Genomic DNA, 18,247 nt, shown 5'->3' with positions numbered 1-18,247 from the left:
ACACATCTACATACTTATTAACCCTTAATAGAGAACACATGGGATGGGCGGCAGCATTGTAACATAGCTGTGTGATACAAAAAGTGAATACAAATACAAAAAAACAAGTCCTGCGCTCAAACTCCCATCACTCCTGGCGGCAGCAACGACCATAGTACACATCAGCCTCAATACATACAGTAAAAACCAAAGAAAAAAAGTTACCTGCATTCTCTCCTAAATCCCTATGTATATTTATACAAATGGAGGTTATTTAGTTACTCCAATGGCCATTGCAAGGAATGCCCGCCTGCCACATCAAGGCAAACCTCTCAGGTGGGTCCTGCACTGACCTTTCACCTTGCTTCCTTGAGCTTCTGGCAAAGTGAATGAGACAGAGAGGGGTATTTTTTAGATTGTTGTCGCTCGATTCGCTTCAGTCTAGATTTGATTTCGGGCCTAGAGAAGTTTTTAGCTGTCTTAGATTGAAAAATAAGTCATCACAAAAAATTATTGTAACCGACAACCCTCTAACTGATTTACTTAATAAATACTTCAAGCATAAGATTACCTCCAGGGTTTCTAATTTTCTTATCCAATTGCAACCACTAGAAAAAATCTCACCTTGGATTAAATGGGAAAAGGAGATGAATGTTGAATTGGAATTCAAAGAATGGACGAATGATTTGATCATAGTTAGGAAGACTATTCATAGTGTGAATCTAATAGACACTCTTTACAAAATAACTTTGCGCTGGTACTTGGTTCCAGTTAGAGTACATAAATTCAACTCCAACGCATCACAAATGTGTTGGAGATGTGAATCTTATGAAGGTTCTTTCTTACACATCTGGTGGGGCTGCCCCAAATTAAAAAATACTATTAAGTCCTTACAGAATTTTGTCATATCTTTGTTAGGAATCAAATTTGATATAACTCCTCAGACTTTACTTTTCAAAATTTTGCTCCCTGGAAATTATCTTCAGAATTGTCTAATTGTGCATCTAATGTTAGCAGTTAAAATTTGTATTGCACGTAAATGGAAATTTAAAGGTGGCTTTAATTGGATAGAGATTTTGCAACAAATAGATTACCAATATAGAATGGAGGCAGTTTTCTCCCAAGATCACTCTCAATACGCTAAATATCTGAAGCTTTGGGCCCCTTGGAAAGATTTCAGAGAGAATAATGTTGATTTAATTTAGATGGGGAATTTACATTGACTCCCCCCTCCTCCTTAAGGACAAATTGAATGGCAAATTAATGTAGTTTTATTGTTGTACTGTCTTTTAAACTTACTATCCTTTTAGCTTGTATTTCTATTAAAATATAGAGAAAACAAAATTAATTTGTAATGGAATATTTGTAGGAAAGACATATTTATTGATATGTAAAACATCTATTGACTTGAACTCAGTTGTTGATCAAAATCAATTCACAAAATTACACACTCCAATGTAATAATTTGTTCTCACTTGTTATGTCTTGAACTAAACTATTCTTTATTTCAATTGTAACAGAAATAAAAAATAAAGTAAATATAAAAAATAAAAAATAAATGCGACATGGAGTTTGCAGACACATTAGGGCAGACTGCTGGTATTGGTGGGATATCTTAATGATGTACCTTTGACTATTGCTAATATGTATGTACCCAACTCGAACCAGATCCACTTCATCTCCAAATGGTTAAGAAAAATAAACTCTATGAAGCAGGGACACCTTATTATATGCGGGGACCTTAATTGCGTGCTGGACCCACAGCTAGTCATCTCTAGTAAAGTTCCCGCCCACAATATAAAAAGTAGGCAGAGCAAACAGCTGGCAGTGTTATTCCACAAATATGATATCTATAACACATGGCCTACACTATACCACACGGTCAAAGATTATACATATTACTCTACTGTACACTCCACGTATTCCAGATTGGATATGTGCCTAGTTTATAGAACAAACCTACACAATGTCACAATTGACATGATCACCTGGTCAGACCACACCCCAGTACAGAGAACAATCTAAGGGCTACACCCTACATGGGGTAAAGGGCTCTGGCGTCTGAACAAATCGGTCTTACGCACAAAGGAGGTAAGAGAAGTCATAGCAAAAGATCTCTCTACTTCTCTGGCCATGTAAACACGCATACTCAATTCCCAACCACATGGCTTGCCCATAAGGCAGTAATTATAAGTAGGTTTATTCAGATGGGAGGTAGGGGTAAGAAGTTACACGCAGACACCTCCACCCTAGAAAAGACAATAGCGGATTTGGAATCTTGCCATAAGACCACGCTGAATAAGAGCCTAGGCAAACAACTCAAAAAGGCGAGAACCGTACACCTACAGTTAAAGTGCACCTACAGTTAAAGGGTGAACGTGGTGCTCTGGAAAAGATATAGTGATTATGTTTTAATTATTTGGGAAGGTGATAGATTGCTACTAGAAGAATTTTTAATGTATATTAATTCTAATTTTTATGGACTACGTTTTACCGCTGAAATTCGGACCCAGACCATCAACTTTTTATATCTTTCTTTCTTCGTGTCCTCAGGAGTCGTCTGTAGCAAAACATATTTCAAACCCACAGATGGCAATAGCTTTATAGAATTTTCAAGCTGTCATCACCCAAATTGGCTGAAAAATACACCAAAAGGCAAACATACAAGACTCCTCAGGAATTGCACAAAGAAGTCAGATTTTAATGAACAGGTCAAGATTTTAAATAAAAAGTTTGAAGATAGGCATTACCCTCCTCAACTGTTGAACTAATCTAAAAGAGAGACAGACAATAAGGATAGAACTCAACTTTTAAAGAACTCAACAAGTAAAAATAATAAAAAAAATTCCTGGAAAAATAAACAGATTTCAGTACTTCCTTTATTACAAGATAAAACAATAAGACACATCAGATAGAGATAATTATTAGGAAATTTTGGCCCATTTTAAATTGATCAATTTGAAAAAAATATTTTACCGACTAAACAGAGTATTTACAAAAAAACACAAAATGTAAAATCCATTCTAGCACCTAGCGCTTTACCCCGCATCAAACCTTCTAAGGAAGCCACTACTTCAGGTAGTGATGCTGATAATTTCGCTAGGGAAAAGCCAAAAGGTTTTTTTAAATCCAGCAACTGTAGTACATGTAAATTTCAAAAACAAAAAAAACAATAGAATTTAAATGTACCACAACTAAGGAGATTTTTAAAATTAAACATTCTATAAATTGTCAAACAAGGAATGTAATTTATCTTCTTGAATATAAATGTGGCATTCAATATGTGGGACATATGATAAGGAAACTACATGTTAGAATCCTGGAACATCTTAATGGCATTAAAAGAGGAAATATAAAACACAGTGTCTCTAGACACTGTATAAACTGCCCTCATTTTAACTTCCAGGATTTTAAATGTATAGGGATAGATGCTATTACCCCCCACTGGAGAGGAGGAGATATTGAGAAATGAGAAAGCTTTAGCTATGAAAGAAACAGAATGGATACATAGACTTAAAACTTGCTCCCCTAGTGGTTTAAATGTGGATATTGATCTGTTGGTTTTTATGGATTGATCAATTATGCACCTATTAATTTTCTCAAATTGTGTATCCTTGTAGGAAAGACGGGAATTACATTTAAGAGATTATATATATATATATATATATATATATATATATATATATTAATATTTTATATCTTACATTTTACACAGATTTTTTCTCATTGTTGGTGTCTTTTTAAATCCAGGTTTTAACCCTAGTCTATTCTTATTTTATATTTCTTATTTTATATAATTTTTTCAATGTTCCTGCAGTTGGTGCCCTTGTCATGCACTCCAACCTGAGATTTTGGAACATCTTTCCTCCTTACTATTTTTGATTACTATGTGTTTTTCAGAAAATAATATATGGTTCTCTGTTATTTATTTACTTTTAATTATATGTATGAGTTTTATTGGTATTATATTGTACTTTGCCACGTCAAAAAGGTTTTTTAGAAGTATTTTGAATAAATAAAATTGATTGATGCTATCAAGTTTTATAATTATTTTTAAGAATATATGAATGTTTCATTGTATTGGCATATTAAGATTGTATAAGAGACTGTTTCCACTCCGTTTTTTGCCTTGACTAGATGAGCGATTGCTCATAATAGTCAGTCAGATCAAGTGGTCTGACATTGACTAATGTCCTCGGGCATACAGCAGCAATAAAGTTTTTTTGTGTGTCAGGCTGGACGTGCACGCATGTGCGGTAACATGCACTATCACGTCCGCCGCGATGGGCATGCGCATGCGAAAAAGCCGCACAAAATTGAAGATTTAAAAAGCTGGATCTACCGAGGACTCACAGCTCTTGAAAAAGTCGCTGAGATGAAACGCGTTGAGCGGAGAAGCTTGCCAACATCCCCTGAAGACTTAACTTTCACCTGTCATCCTTGCCTGGTGCCTCTTTGTATACAGACCTATAAAGAAAGGACTCATACTTAGAAGGCATTGGCATTGTACCTGTTTTTAAAGGGAACTTAACCCTGAAGGTGTTGACAAGCGTGTTTGCACAATTAGATATATGTCTCTTTGTGCCATCTTCCTTGTGAGTGTATATTTCAGTTTTTATTTTATTTTGTGTCATTAAATGCTTCACTATATATATATTTTTTATCTCTTATACGGTCATCATGAGAAATATATGGCAATTATACTCACGTTTGGTGATTGTGGCACCCCCATTGGTATAGGTTTCTGTACTATACCCTTTATATATATTGAAAACCAGATATGCCCAAACAAAAATAGACCCAATCTGCAACGCGGAAGTTATCAAACTGAATACTAAATGAATGCACCAACTCTGGCGAATCACTCTACAATCTAAAGGCGAATAAATAGGTTACACAATCATCTCACAGTGACATAGATGACTTCTTACATAATATTGAGCTGCCTCTGATACCCATAGACACAGCATATAAGATAGATGTCCCATTCACAGTGAAGGAGATATACGAGGCGGTTAAAATATATGTGGTGGAATATAAGTTGTAATAATCATTTTATTACTTCTCTTCTGTGGAGCAGCCCTTACACATTCATCTCAAAAGATTTGAATTTATATTTGACCTGGATGAAAATAATTAATTTTCTTGACTTATTAAAGTGAATTTATATGCAAATTTGGCAGTCATCCCAAATGTGCATATTCAATACATTGCAAATCATGTCTGTTAAAAAAGTCAAATTGCAATGAAAGCATAGCAATTTACGGTAGATATTTTCTAAACCACAGGCTTAAAGGTACATTACACACCCCTAAAACAGCTTGTTGGAAGTGCTTCATATGTAAAGAATGTGTTCTCTTTTGAAATATAAAAAAGTGCAGATTTTAATGGAAATTAACACCTTTATAAATATACCCTTTTACACTCCTCTGGCTATCAATCAGCAACCAATCTTGTTTCTTCCTAGGTCTTTAGCTCAGTGCAGCTAAAATAAAAATGCACAAATAGAAAGTCTGTAATTGGACAGCCACAAAAAGTATAGACTTGGTTGGATGGGGAGGGCTTGCAAAGGCTTTAGACAAGACATCTGCAACTTTTACATGCTGTATTTAGATATGTAACCAATGAAAATCTATACAAAATTAAATACATGCATGTTTTCATTTGGGGTATATCTATTAATCAGTGATTTTTGTATTTGAGCACTGGAGTGTAGTGATGTCGCAAACATAAAATTTTCGGTTCGCGAACGGTGAACGCCTCAGTCTTCAATGGGCAGGCAAATTTTAAAACCCACAGGGACTCTTTCTGGCCACAATAGTGATGGAAAAGTTGTTTCAAGGGGACTAACACCTGGACTGTAGCATGCCGGAGGGGGATCCATGGCAAAACTCCCATGGAAAATTACACAGTTGATGCAGAGTCTGGTTTTAATCCATAAAGGGCATAAATTACCTAACATTCCTAAATCACAATGGATATGGATTGACACCTGACATATGACATATTGACACCTTGACATATGGATTGACACCTGTCCTCAGAGACCCTGATACACACTGACACAGAGCAGAATAGAGACTATTCCCCCTACATAGGGTAACTTGGCAGATAAGGATTGACACCTGTCCTCAGGGACCCTGATACACACTTACACAGAACAGAATAGTGACTGTTCCCCCTAAATAGGGTCACTTAACAGATATGGATTGACACCTGTCCTCAGGGACCCTGATACAGACTGACACAGAGCAGAATAGGGAATGTTCCTCCTACATAGGGTCACTTGGCAGATATGGATTGACACCTGTCCTCAGGGACCCTGATACACACTGACACAGAGCAGAATAGGGACTGTTCCCCCTACATAGGGTCACTTGGCAGATATGGATTGACACCTGTCCTCAGGGACCCTGATACACACTGACACAGAGCAGAATAGGGACTGTTTCCCCTACATAGTGTCACTTTAGCAGATATGGATTGATACCTGTCCTCAGGGACCCTGATACAGACTGACACAGAGCAGAATAGGGACTGTTCCCCCTACATAGGGTCACTTGGCAGATATGGATTGACACCTGTCCTCAGGGACCCTGATACACACTGACACAGAGCAGAATAGGGACTCTTCCTCCTACATGGGGTCACCATTTTTAGCCCAAGGCAGCTCATCTCATCAGGCCTTTTTAAGTCAAATGTATCGCCCACTGTCAGTCCCTTCAGGATCCATCCCTCATTCATCTTAATAAAGGTGAGGTAATCTAGACTTTTTTGACCTAGGCGACTTCTCTTCTCAGTGACAATACCTCCTGCTGCACTGAAGGTCCTTTCTGACAGGACAATTGAAGCGGGGCAGGCCAGAAGTTCTCAAATTGGGATAGCTCAGGCTATAGGTCAAGCCTGGACTCCCAGTAGTCAAGGGGTTCATCGCTCCTCAGAGTGTCGATATCTGCAGTTAAGGCGAGGTAGTCTGCTACCTGTCAGTCGAGTCGTTCTCTGAGGGTGGATCCCGAAGGGATGTGGCGATGCGTAGGACTTAAAAAGCTCCTCATGTCCTCCATCAACAACACGTCTTTAAAGCATCCTGTCCTTGCCGGCGTGGTCGTGGGAGGAGGAGTATTACTTTCACCTCTTCCCCTGTTATATTCCCGTTGTGCTGTGACATCACCAGTATACGCTGTGTAAAGCATACTTTTTTAATTTATTTTGCAAATGCTGCATCCTTTCTGACTTGCTGTAATTCGGTAACATTTCAGCCACTTTCTGCTTATACCGGGGATCTAGTAGCGTGGACACCCAGTACAGGTCGTTCTCCTTCAGCCTTTTTATACAAGGGTCCCTCAACAGGCACGACAGGATGAAAGACCCCATTTGCACAAGGTTGGATGCCGAGCTACTCATTTCCCGTTCCTCCACCTCAGTGATCTCAATGAAGGTATGTTCTTCCCCCCAGCCACGTACAACACCACGGGTACCAGATAGGTGACAACGAGCACCCTGCGATGCCTGTTGTGGTTGGTCTTCCTCCTCCTCCTCAAAGCCACATTCCTCCTCTGACTCCTCTTCCTCACAATCCTCTTCCAGCGTTGCGGCAGGTCCAGCAAGCGATGCTGATAAGGATGTTTCTGGTGGTGATGGTGACCACAACTCTTCCTCTTCCTCTTCACGCTCATCTACGGCCTGATCCAGCACTTTTCGCAGGGCACGCTCCAGGAAGAAAACAAATGGTATGATGTTGCTGATGGTGCCTTCGGTGCGACTGACTAGGTTTGTCACCTCCTCAAAAGGACGCATGAGCCTACAGGCATTGCGCATGATCGCCCAGTAACGTAGCAAAAAAAATTCCCAGCTCCGCAGAGGCTGACCTAGCACCCTGGTCATACAAATACTCGTTAATGGCTTTTTCTTGTTGGAGCAGGCGGTCGAACATTAGGAGTGTTGAATTCCAACGTGTCGGGCTGTCGCAAATCAAGCGCCTCACTGGCATGTTGTTTCGCCGCTGGAAATCGGAAAAGTGCGCCATGGCAGTGTAGGATCGCCTGAAATGGCCACACACCTTCCTGGCCTGCTTAAGGACATCCTGTAAGCCTGGGTACTTATGCACAAAGCGTTGTACGATCAGATTACACACATGTGCCATGCACGGCACATGTGTCAACTTGCCCAAATGCAATGCCGCCAACAAATTTCTTCCGTTGTCACAAACCACTTTGCCGATCTCCAGTTGGTGCGGAGTCAGCCCCTGATCCACCTGTGCATTCAGGGGGGACAGGAGTGCTGGTCCGGTGTGACTCTCTGCTTTCAGGCAAGTCAACCTCAAGACGGCATGACACTGCCGTATCCGGGATGTGGAACAGTACCTGGGGAGCTGGGGGGGGGGCGTTGATGTGGAGCAAGACGCAGCAGCAGAAGAGGACTCAGCCGAGGAGGTTATGGAAGAGGATGGAGTAGGAGGAGTAGAGGAGGTGGCAGCAGGCCTGCCTGCAAGTCGTGGCGGTGTCACCAACTCCTCTGCAGAGCCACGCATTCCATGCTTGGCAGCCATCAGCAGGTTTACCCAATGCGCAGTGTAGGTGATATACCTGCCCTGACCATGCTTTGCAGACCAGGTATCAGTGGTCAGATGGACCCTTGCCCCAACACTGTGTGCCAGACATGCCATTACTTCCTTTTGCACAATCGAGTACAGGTTGGGGATGGCCTTTTGTGCAAAGAAATTTTGTCCGGGTACCTTCCACTGCGGTGTCCCAATAGCTAAAAAAGTTTTGAACGCCTCAGATTTCACCAGCTTGTATGGTAAAAGCTGGCGGGCTAAGAGTTCAATCAAGCCAGCTGTCAGACGCCGGGCAAGGGGGTGACTTTGTGACATTGGCTTCTTACGCTCAAACATGTCCTTGACAGACACATGACTGTGGGCAGATGAGCAGGAACTGCTCAAGGCGAGAGACGGAGGGGCGGATGGTTGAGAGGGGGCAAGGAGGACAGCTGTGGTTAACGTGGCTGAAGATGCTGGACCAGGAGGAGGATGGCGGCTTTGAGTTTGTGTGCTGCTTGTACTCATGTGTTGATCCCATAGGCGTTTGTGATGTGCGATCATGTGCCTTCACAAAGCAGTTGTACCTTGGTGGGTGTTGGACTTCCCACGACTCAGTTTCTTTTGGCACAGGTTGCAAATGGCATCGCTGTTGTCAGAGGCAGACACACAAAAAAAATGCCACACTGCTGAGCCCTACAATGACGGCATTCTGGTGGTGGACACAGCATGCGTTGATTGGCGTGCTGTCTGGCTGATCCCGGGTGCCGATGCATGCTGTCTGACTGTGCCACTAGCTCCTTGCGACGACCTCCCCCTGCTTCCAACTTGTCTCCTCCTCCTCCTCTCTGTCTCCCCATCTGAACTTTCCCCCTGTTCTTCTTCTTTTCTAGCGGGCACCCACGTGACATCCACGGACGCATCGTCATCATCAACCGCTTCACTTGTATCTGACAACTCAGCAAAGTAAGCAGCAGCATGTACAACATCATCATCATCACACCGTACGTGTGTAATGCTTCCTGACTGAGACATATCCCGGTTATCTACATCCTCTGGCAATAATGGTTGCGCATCACTCATTTCTTCCAACTGATTTCTCTAACCTATTTTGTGCGTAGGACCGATTTGTTCAGACGCCAGAGCCCCTTACAAAATGTAGGGTGTAGCGCTTGGATTGTGGTTCATACTAGGGTGTGGTCTGACCAGGTGATCATGTCAAATGTGACATTGTGTAGGTTTGTTCTATAAACTAGTCACATATCCAACCTGGAATCCGTGGAGTGTACAGCAGAATAATATGTGTAATCTTTGGTTGTGGAGTATAGTTTACTATGTCAAACTCGAGGCCCACAATGTACATCTTTGCGGCCTGGAAAGCCACGAGAACATGCCTAGTGTTCCAAGAAGAGTAGGCACCTTCTTTCCCCACATTGCAGGTTCCTACTCTGCTAACATTTACCCAGCCGGGGAGGAGGGGAAGGTGGATGCAGCGAGGGAGCTCAGTGTTCCTGCTCCTCACTGCTCCATCTGTAGTAATGCCGGGCACCGGGATATGACCTCATCCAGGTGCTAGGCCTCACTACACTGCGCGTGAGGGAGCAGTGAGAAGATCTCCAGACAGAAAATCCCGACTGGACCCCAGGTATAATTAGAATAATGTGTGTGCAAGAATGTGTAAGTATGTGTCTGTCAGTGAGTGAGTGTGTGTATGTGTCTGTCAGAAAGTGTATGTGTGTCAGTGAGTTGTGTCTGTTTTTGTGTGTCAGTGAATGTCTGTATCTGTCAGTGAGCGTGTGTTTGTCGGTCCATGTTGCGATGGCTGTGGCTGGACAGTGGAGGACCCGGAGGTGCACGGAGGCACACAACGCCACGTTGATGTGCTCCACCTTCACAAGGTGTCAAGAAGTAGTGGGAGGATCCATTTTGGCACAGGGTGTGGACGACGTTGGGATATACCAGAGGCCAGACTCCAGAGTCACATACTGGCAGTGGCAATGTGAATGGAGTTTGCTTGTTGGCTAGAGGGGGACTTGGATTTAATATATGGGGGATGCTGTTTTTTTAATATATATATATATATATATATATATATATACTGAGACCTTTATGGGCAAAGCAACACAGTCCTCTAGGGTAACAGGCATAGAACAACAGTCTCTTGTGCAAAAAGGGTGTGGTTTATTTAGAGCGTGCACAAAATCCATACAGCAATCAGTTTGTTCAAATATTGCAGCACAACAGAAAGGAAAATCTACAAAAAAAAATCCTAGCTCAAATTTGAGCACTAACTAAACATAAAGAAATGTCCCTTACTAACAAGGGTAATAAACTACACAAATCAAAAATAAGCATTGGTTTCACCAACCTTTAGCACTTTGTTTAGATGCTGCTCTGCACAGACCTGCTCTCTCTGCAGGTCAGATTGTATCTGACTTCTTTCTGCTCTGAGACCTGCTAATTAAAGCCTCAGCAGTTGCTATTTGGGCAGGTGAATGAGTATAGACTATGGAGGATTCTGGGTCCTAGATACCTTCCTTCTATTACCCTCCCATAGACTCTGTCACAATATATATATATATATATATATATATATATATATATATATATATATATATACACACACACACTGTACTTTCCAAAATAAACCTACGTTTCTATGAAAATTTCTGGGATTTTTTGCGGCCCACGTAGACCTAAACCTTGTTTATTTGGCCCTTGCTAGACTTTTACATGCTTTGTGTACACCATGTGTCATAGATATCATATTTGTGACATAACACTGCCAGCTGTTTGCTCTGCCTACTTTTTCTATTGTGGGGGGGTACTTTACCAGAGATGACTAGCTGTACACCCTGTTCCAAATTATTATGCAAATGATATTTTTCTCATTTACCTAAACAATTGATTCTCATCAACTATTAAGAGTACAATTCAAATTGTATTGAACAAACCTAATGATAACAGTATTTTTTTTAAACATAAAAAACTTACAATGCACTGTTCCAAATTAGTACGCACAGTAAGTTTCAAAACACTTCATAGGTTGTAAAGAACGGAAAACCATTTGTTGTGTTTGCAGCATATTTACTGAAATCAAAAGCTATTTCAATCAAACGTATAACAACATTTTAACTGGTCACGTTACATTTTAACATAGGACTCCTTATTTGATAGAAGCTTCAATAGGCTTGCATCCATTGAAGTTGTGAGTTTTTGGACAGTTTTTGCTTGAATTTGTTTGCAAGATGTCAGAGTAGCCTCCCAGATCTGCTGTTTGGATGTAAACTGTCTCCCACCCTCATAGATCCTTTGCTTGAGGATGCTCCAAAGGTTCTCAATAGGATTGGGTTCAGGGGAGGATGGAGGCTACACCATGACTTTCTCTCCTTTTATCCTCATAGCAGCCATTGATGCAGAGGTATTCTTTGCAGCATGAGATGGTGCATTGTCATGCATGAAGATGATTTTATTACGGAAGGCCTAGTTCTTTGTGACGAGACCAATCTCGCCACATGGCATTGGAGGAGCCTGGTTGCCCGCCTCTTGCCCTGTGACTATGGACCCTGGGAGATTTGGCCCGATCAATTCAGTATGATAGGAGTTATGTATTTTTGTATCCTTTTGTGTTTTACTGGTAACATGTGCTCAATGGAGTCTGCCTCTATCCCTGGATATAATTGGATTATTTTCCCCATTGTCTACAGGATAGAGGGCTCTGTAAAACCGGTTTGGGCCAGATAGCCATGCTGCCAGCCAGGCCCCAAAAGATACTTTACTAACTTCTGAACCCTGGTCTGATTCATGCCATTTTCATCCTGATTTTTTGATATGTTGTTCCCCTGAATGTATCGATTGTGAATATATAATTTTTATGTGAATGTGATGTATATTTTAGAAGTTATGAATATGCTGTAAAAACTGTATTTTTCCTGCCTGTGATAAATTACATTAACCCATTGTGTTCAGTAATTATATCACAGGCAGAGGGTAGGATTTTATGTGTTTGTGCTGGGTGTGTTTTATGTTTTACTGTACGGGATTGGTTACATGTTGTCCCTCCCTGTGGGATGTCCCCTTGCATGGGGACTTGCATAAAAGTCTGTTAGTGTTAATTAAAACAGACCACTGCTTGACCCTCAACACGGAGCCTTGTCTCGTTCTTGGGGGGGATGTACTGTATGCTGTTAGAGACTGATTGCCAGGAGTGTAAGCTGATTGTCTGCTTTTCCTGTTGGTGTTCTGCAGTAGCTGTGCCTGTATCTCTGGAAGGGGAAGATCTACTAAACGGCTTTTAACCCCTTTTATGCCTGGGGGTGCCATTACGTTCTTCCTTCTGTACCAGGGAAGAAAGTGGTCAGTCAGAAACTCCACATACTTTGCAGAGGTCATCTTTACACCTTCAGGGACCCTAAAGGGGCCGACCAGCTCTCTTCCCATGATTCCGGGAGAGACACAATGCCATCCATGAGTTAAACTGAAAAACTAAATATTTAATCTTTGTGACACTTAAATAGAATTTGCATAATAATTTGGAACAGGGTGCATAATAAGGTGTCCCTGCATCTTAGAGTTTGTTTTGAGATGAAGTGGATCTGGTTCGAGTTGGGTAGATACATATTAGCAATATTCATAGATACATCATTAAGAGATCCCACCAATACCAGCAGTCTGCTCTCCTTGTCTGCAAACTCCATGTTGCATTTAAAATATCCAATCTTTATGTATCAACGTGTTTACTCCCCTTGTTTTATTCGGTGCAAAGGCATGGTATGCTTGTGGATGAGGTGAAGTTTGGTGGTTTTTGTGCACAAACGTGTGTTTCTTGTTAACATGCTATTGCTATATGTTTAAATTTAATGAGTGCCAGCCTCCTCTTGTGGAGAATTTAAGTCATTTGTGTTGTGTCTAAGCACCATGAATTCCCCCCCATTTTTGTCTAGTTATGCTTGTCACACCTTCTGAAAAGGTGGACCTGGCCAATGCATCATGTTAGGTAAATACAAAGTATTATTAGTGGTTAATAAGCATGTAGGGGTGTATATAAGAAAAAAATACCCATGTCTCAGAGATATCTTTGCCAGAAGCTCAAGGAAGCAAGGTGAAAGGTTAGTGTCGGACCCACCTGAGAGGTTTGCCTTGATGTGACAGGTGGGCTAAAGTCTCTCATGGCCATTCTTGAAACTAAATAACCTCCCTTTGTTTAAATATGCATAGGGATTTGGGAAAAGTGCAGGTAACTTTTTTGGTCTATCCTTTTGGCATTTGCAACTTGTAAAATACTAAATATTTGTTTTGTGGACCCAATGAGTGGTGGGTGGGTACGATGGGTACGGTGGAGCTGAAACCACTTATGCTTCTGGCTATGGCCTAGTAATGATAAGCAATTGCATTTAAGTACACAAGTAATTTTTTGCTGTTTGCGTTCAACTGCAATTCACATTTTACTATTTTATTGCACTTGCAGATATTCTATACCTATTTTACCTATTCTATGTCTATTTTTAAAAAAAAAGACAAAAAGGGCTTTAAATTGAACATATACAAATGCGTATTTATTATAAAAAATAAATAAAAAAAATTTACAACAGTTTTTGCAATAATAATGTGTGCATAATTAGTGCAGGCTAAGGGAAATAATTAAAATTGAATTAATTTAGTTGTTCTGATTTACAGAATAATGTGTCTAGGATTTTAAGGTTTTTTTTGGTAGTAACAAGTCACAAAATACAATAATTAATTTTGTGTTCAGCTACATCTGCTCAGTACAACGATACCCCCATTGTAGGTCTTTGGCACTATTTTGTCAAGCTACAGTGCCATATAGGAGACCTGTCCATTTCAATATTTACAGTAGAATTTTGAGAGACTGATTTGATGGGCCTTTGTTTCAATTTAGAGCATTATAGCAGTGTGTAAAAGTGGACAGTAGTAGTATTTCAAATGGCATATTTTAAACCTTAGTGCAGGATATTTTTTTTGCTAGTTTGTACCAAGTCTAGTAGCATTTTTTCTGCCTTTTTGACACACACTTGGAGATGTTACTGTATATTTTGCAATCCTTATGTGTGCTACGGCAGTATAACACCCAATATGTTGCTCAACAATGTCGTCTTAGTACAACAGTAACCCCATTTGTACATTTTTCAGGGATATGTGGATGTTGAAGGGGCACATTGGAGACCAAGCCATGTCGGGTTTTTTTTCAAACTTTGAATTTTGATGCTGGGTCCATGTCTGATTTCAGAGCATCTTAGCATGCTGATAATTCAAACTGTGCCACAAAGGCTTACCATTTCTTAGATATGGTATTATTCACTGTATTAACCTGCATCATACTCTGAGGCACTGTGTCAACTCTGTCTGCTGATAGAATTCAGAACTTCCTCAGCATTTTTAACTTTAACTAAATAATGTTATAATGTTTTTTTTTTACTTTTCACCCCTAACGTAACACTAAACTCCCCAATTTCTCATGAATTGCCATGCACCCTAATTAACTAAATAAAAAATAAAATAATCAGAGTCAGAGGTCAGAATTACAGCAGCCTCCTTGGCCCTAAATGTTGTCAGCAACTTTAAAATGTAAGAACTAAAAAAAATAAAAAAAATTAAAATAATAAAAAAAGATATATATATATATATATATATATATATATATATATATATAACAAAAATAGTAATGCACTCCACCTTCCTTGATGTACTTGCCCGGTGCTTATCAGCAAACAGATACAGCCAAAAGTACAAGATAGCACTCCAGGGACTTCCAAGTCGAATGAATAAAAAAACTTAGCTTTTATTAGCTCAAAATAAAAATCAATGTTTCAATCGGTATCACAGACTTTCATCAGGGTCCTGCACTGTATCAGGATCCTGATGAAAGTCTGTGATACAGACTGAAACGTTGATTTTTATTTTGAGCTAATAAAAGCTAAGTTTTATTCATTCGACCTGGAAGTCCCTGGAGTGCTATCTTGTACTTTTGGCTATTTATATATATATATATATATATATATATATATATATACACTCGGAATTTAATGTAATGGATAGTATCTGAAAAGGAAAAGTTGGTTGTGCTGTGCCGAAACCAAAGTACGAGTGGGCCCGTAAATAAAAGAGGGCCCACCAAGGAGAATTGTAATGCTAACAGGGTGTAGGTGGATGGGGACAATCAACTGGATCGGCAGAGGTGAGTAGGGGCTGGGAGTTTAAGTAGGGGACTTACTCCTCCCACAAATTCAGGCCTAATGGCCTTTCTACTTGTGCTCGGAATTTAATACGTAATGGATAGTATCTGAAAAGGGAAAGTTGGTTGTGGTGTGCCGAAACCAACGTACGTGTGGGCCTGTAAATAAAAGAGGACAAAAGAGAAATTCGAGAAAATACACACTTTATTGCATTTTTACATAACCAAGTTCCTGAAGGCTTGACGAAGCTCTCTTTCTGGTCATGGTATGTATGTATGGTATATAGTGATGTACCGAACTGTCCGCCGGTGAACAGTTCCCGGTGAACTTAGCGTGTTCGCGTTCGCCGCCGCGGGCGAACACATGGGCGGTTCGATCCGCCCCCTATTCGTCATTATTGGGCAAACTTTGACCCTGTGCCTCTCGGTCAGCAGACACATTCCAGCCAATCAGCAGCACTCCCTCCCTTCCACACCCTCCAACCTCCCTCCCAGCATCCATTTTCGATTCATTCTGAAGCTGCATGCTTAGTGAGAGGAGGGAAAGTTTAGCTGCTGCTGATTAGATAGGGAAATTCAGTGTCCACTACAATCCTGAAGGACTCATCTGATCTCTGCTGTAAGGACAGCACCCCAAAAAGCCCTTTTTAGGGCTATAACATCAGGCTGCTTTTTTTTTTTTTTTCCTGTGTAATGTAATTGCAGGTGCCTGCCTGCCAGCTTCTGTGTGAGGTTCACATTGGATACTGTGCCTACTTGCCCAGTGCCACCACTCATATCTGTTTTAACAATTGGTTAAGCTTTAGATTTTAAAGAAATCATTTTTTTTCACTGTAATAGAAGAGCAGTTGCCTGCCTGCCAGCTTCTGTGTCAGGTTGGATGCCTTGCCCATTTGCACAGTCAGTGCCACCACTCATATCTGTTTTAACAATAGCTTAAGCTTTAGATTTTAAAGAGGACAGGTGTCAATGTTAGGTGATTTCTGCCCTTTATGGATTAAAAGCAGACTCTGCATCAACTGTGTAATTTTCCATGGGAGTTTTGCCATGGATCCCCCTCCGGCATGCCACAGTCCAGGTGTTAGTCCCCTTGAAACAACTTTTCCATCACTTTTGTGGCCAGAAAGAGTCCCTGTTGGTTTTAAAATTCGCCTGCCCATTGAAGTCAATGGCGGTTCGCGCGGTTCGCCGGTTCGCGAACATTTGAGGAAGTTCGCGTTCGCCGTTCGCGAACCGAAAATTTCGGGTTCGCGACAACACTAATGGTATATGGAGGATTTCCATTGACCCAGTCTCTTGATGATGTGGACCGGGGTTTTTGTGCTAGAGGCTGATGAAGCGGCTCCTATGCGGAAGGAGTGCCCGGAGAATGAAGCCGGATTGTAACCCAGTTTGGATAGTAATGTTCTGACGTGTGCCATGAATTTAGCCGTGGTGAGCGGGTGCCCTTGTAGTAATAAGAGCGGAGAGTCTGGTAAGTGAGCGTGATGGGTTGACCGTAGGTGGTCTAGCGCCTTGACCGGACACCAGGCGTTATCGGTAGGAAAGAGAGGAATAATGGTGGGGTGTTGTGAGTGATTAGTTTTTGTTCATGGGAGCGTAAGTACGTAGTGATCTTCCATCTTAGTGAGGTGTGATGCTTTGAGGCTGCATGTGATATCCCCTTGGCAAGCAACGGTGAACTCTCTGGGTCTGAGAAAACCGTAGAAAGCAAGATAAATAGCAGATTTAATCACCAGGTTTGTGTTGGGATCGATCAGGGATTCGTCAAGGAGATTGCTGAGCGATCTAAAGATAGGCCCATCTATAGGCAGTCTTGTAGTGGTGAGTGGAACACACACACACACTCACATACATATATATACACACACACACATACACACAATTTGCAACTTATTTGCCCTCAGTGTGTAAAACTTTAAAACAGTTGCCAATACAAAGGAAGGGCTGAGAGGGGAAATCAGGGCAGTAAAACTGGTTTCTGTCCTTATTCCCCTTTGGTAGCACAACCTGCACCTTTTCTGGGGTGTCTTCTTTTTGGGGGTTGGTGGTATGCAGAAACAGAAGTGACCTGTCTCAACCCTTATGCTGCTAGGCCCGGCTGATGGTTCCCCACTGTGGCACTCAGTAAGTAGCCCAGAAATCAGCTGAAACTGAAAATCCAGAAATGTGGATTTAACGTCAGTATTTGCCTTTTTGTATAGAATAAAGGCATTGGGTGTCGCCATTTGCATTAGGTAAGGCAGTTGGTCGGACATTTCAACTCCCGCCACATGCTTGTCCATCTTTGGTTGGGAAAGGGGTAATTGACCTTCCCTTGTATATTTAATTGCCCCTAATGGCCTCCATATGTGTACACAGTGGTTTGCACTCCTGAACTGTGATCTATACAATTTGAGATTGCTACATGCTTCTCTAATTTACAATAGGAGAGGCAAAAATCTGTGTGTGATGAGAGAAATCTCGTCACATTGCATTGGAGAAGTCTGGTTGCCCGCCTGTTGCCTTTGGACTATGGACCAGACTTTAAAAGACTTTAT

The sequence above is a fragment of the Pelobates fuscus genome, chromosome 2 (genome assembly GCF_036172605.1).
Source record: "Pelobates fuscus isolate aPelFus1 chromosome 2, aPelFus1.pri, whole genome shotgun sequence".
In the NCBI taxonomy this organism is placed as follows: Eukaryota; Metazoa; Chordata; class Amphibia; order Anura; family Pelobatidae; genus Pelobates; species Pelobates fuscus.
The sequence above is the reverse complement of the archived record's forward strand: the minus strand, read 5'-3'. Positions refer to the sequence as shown.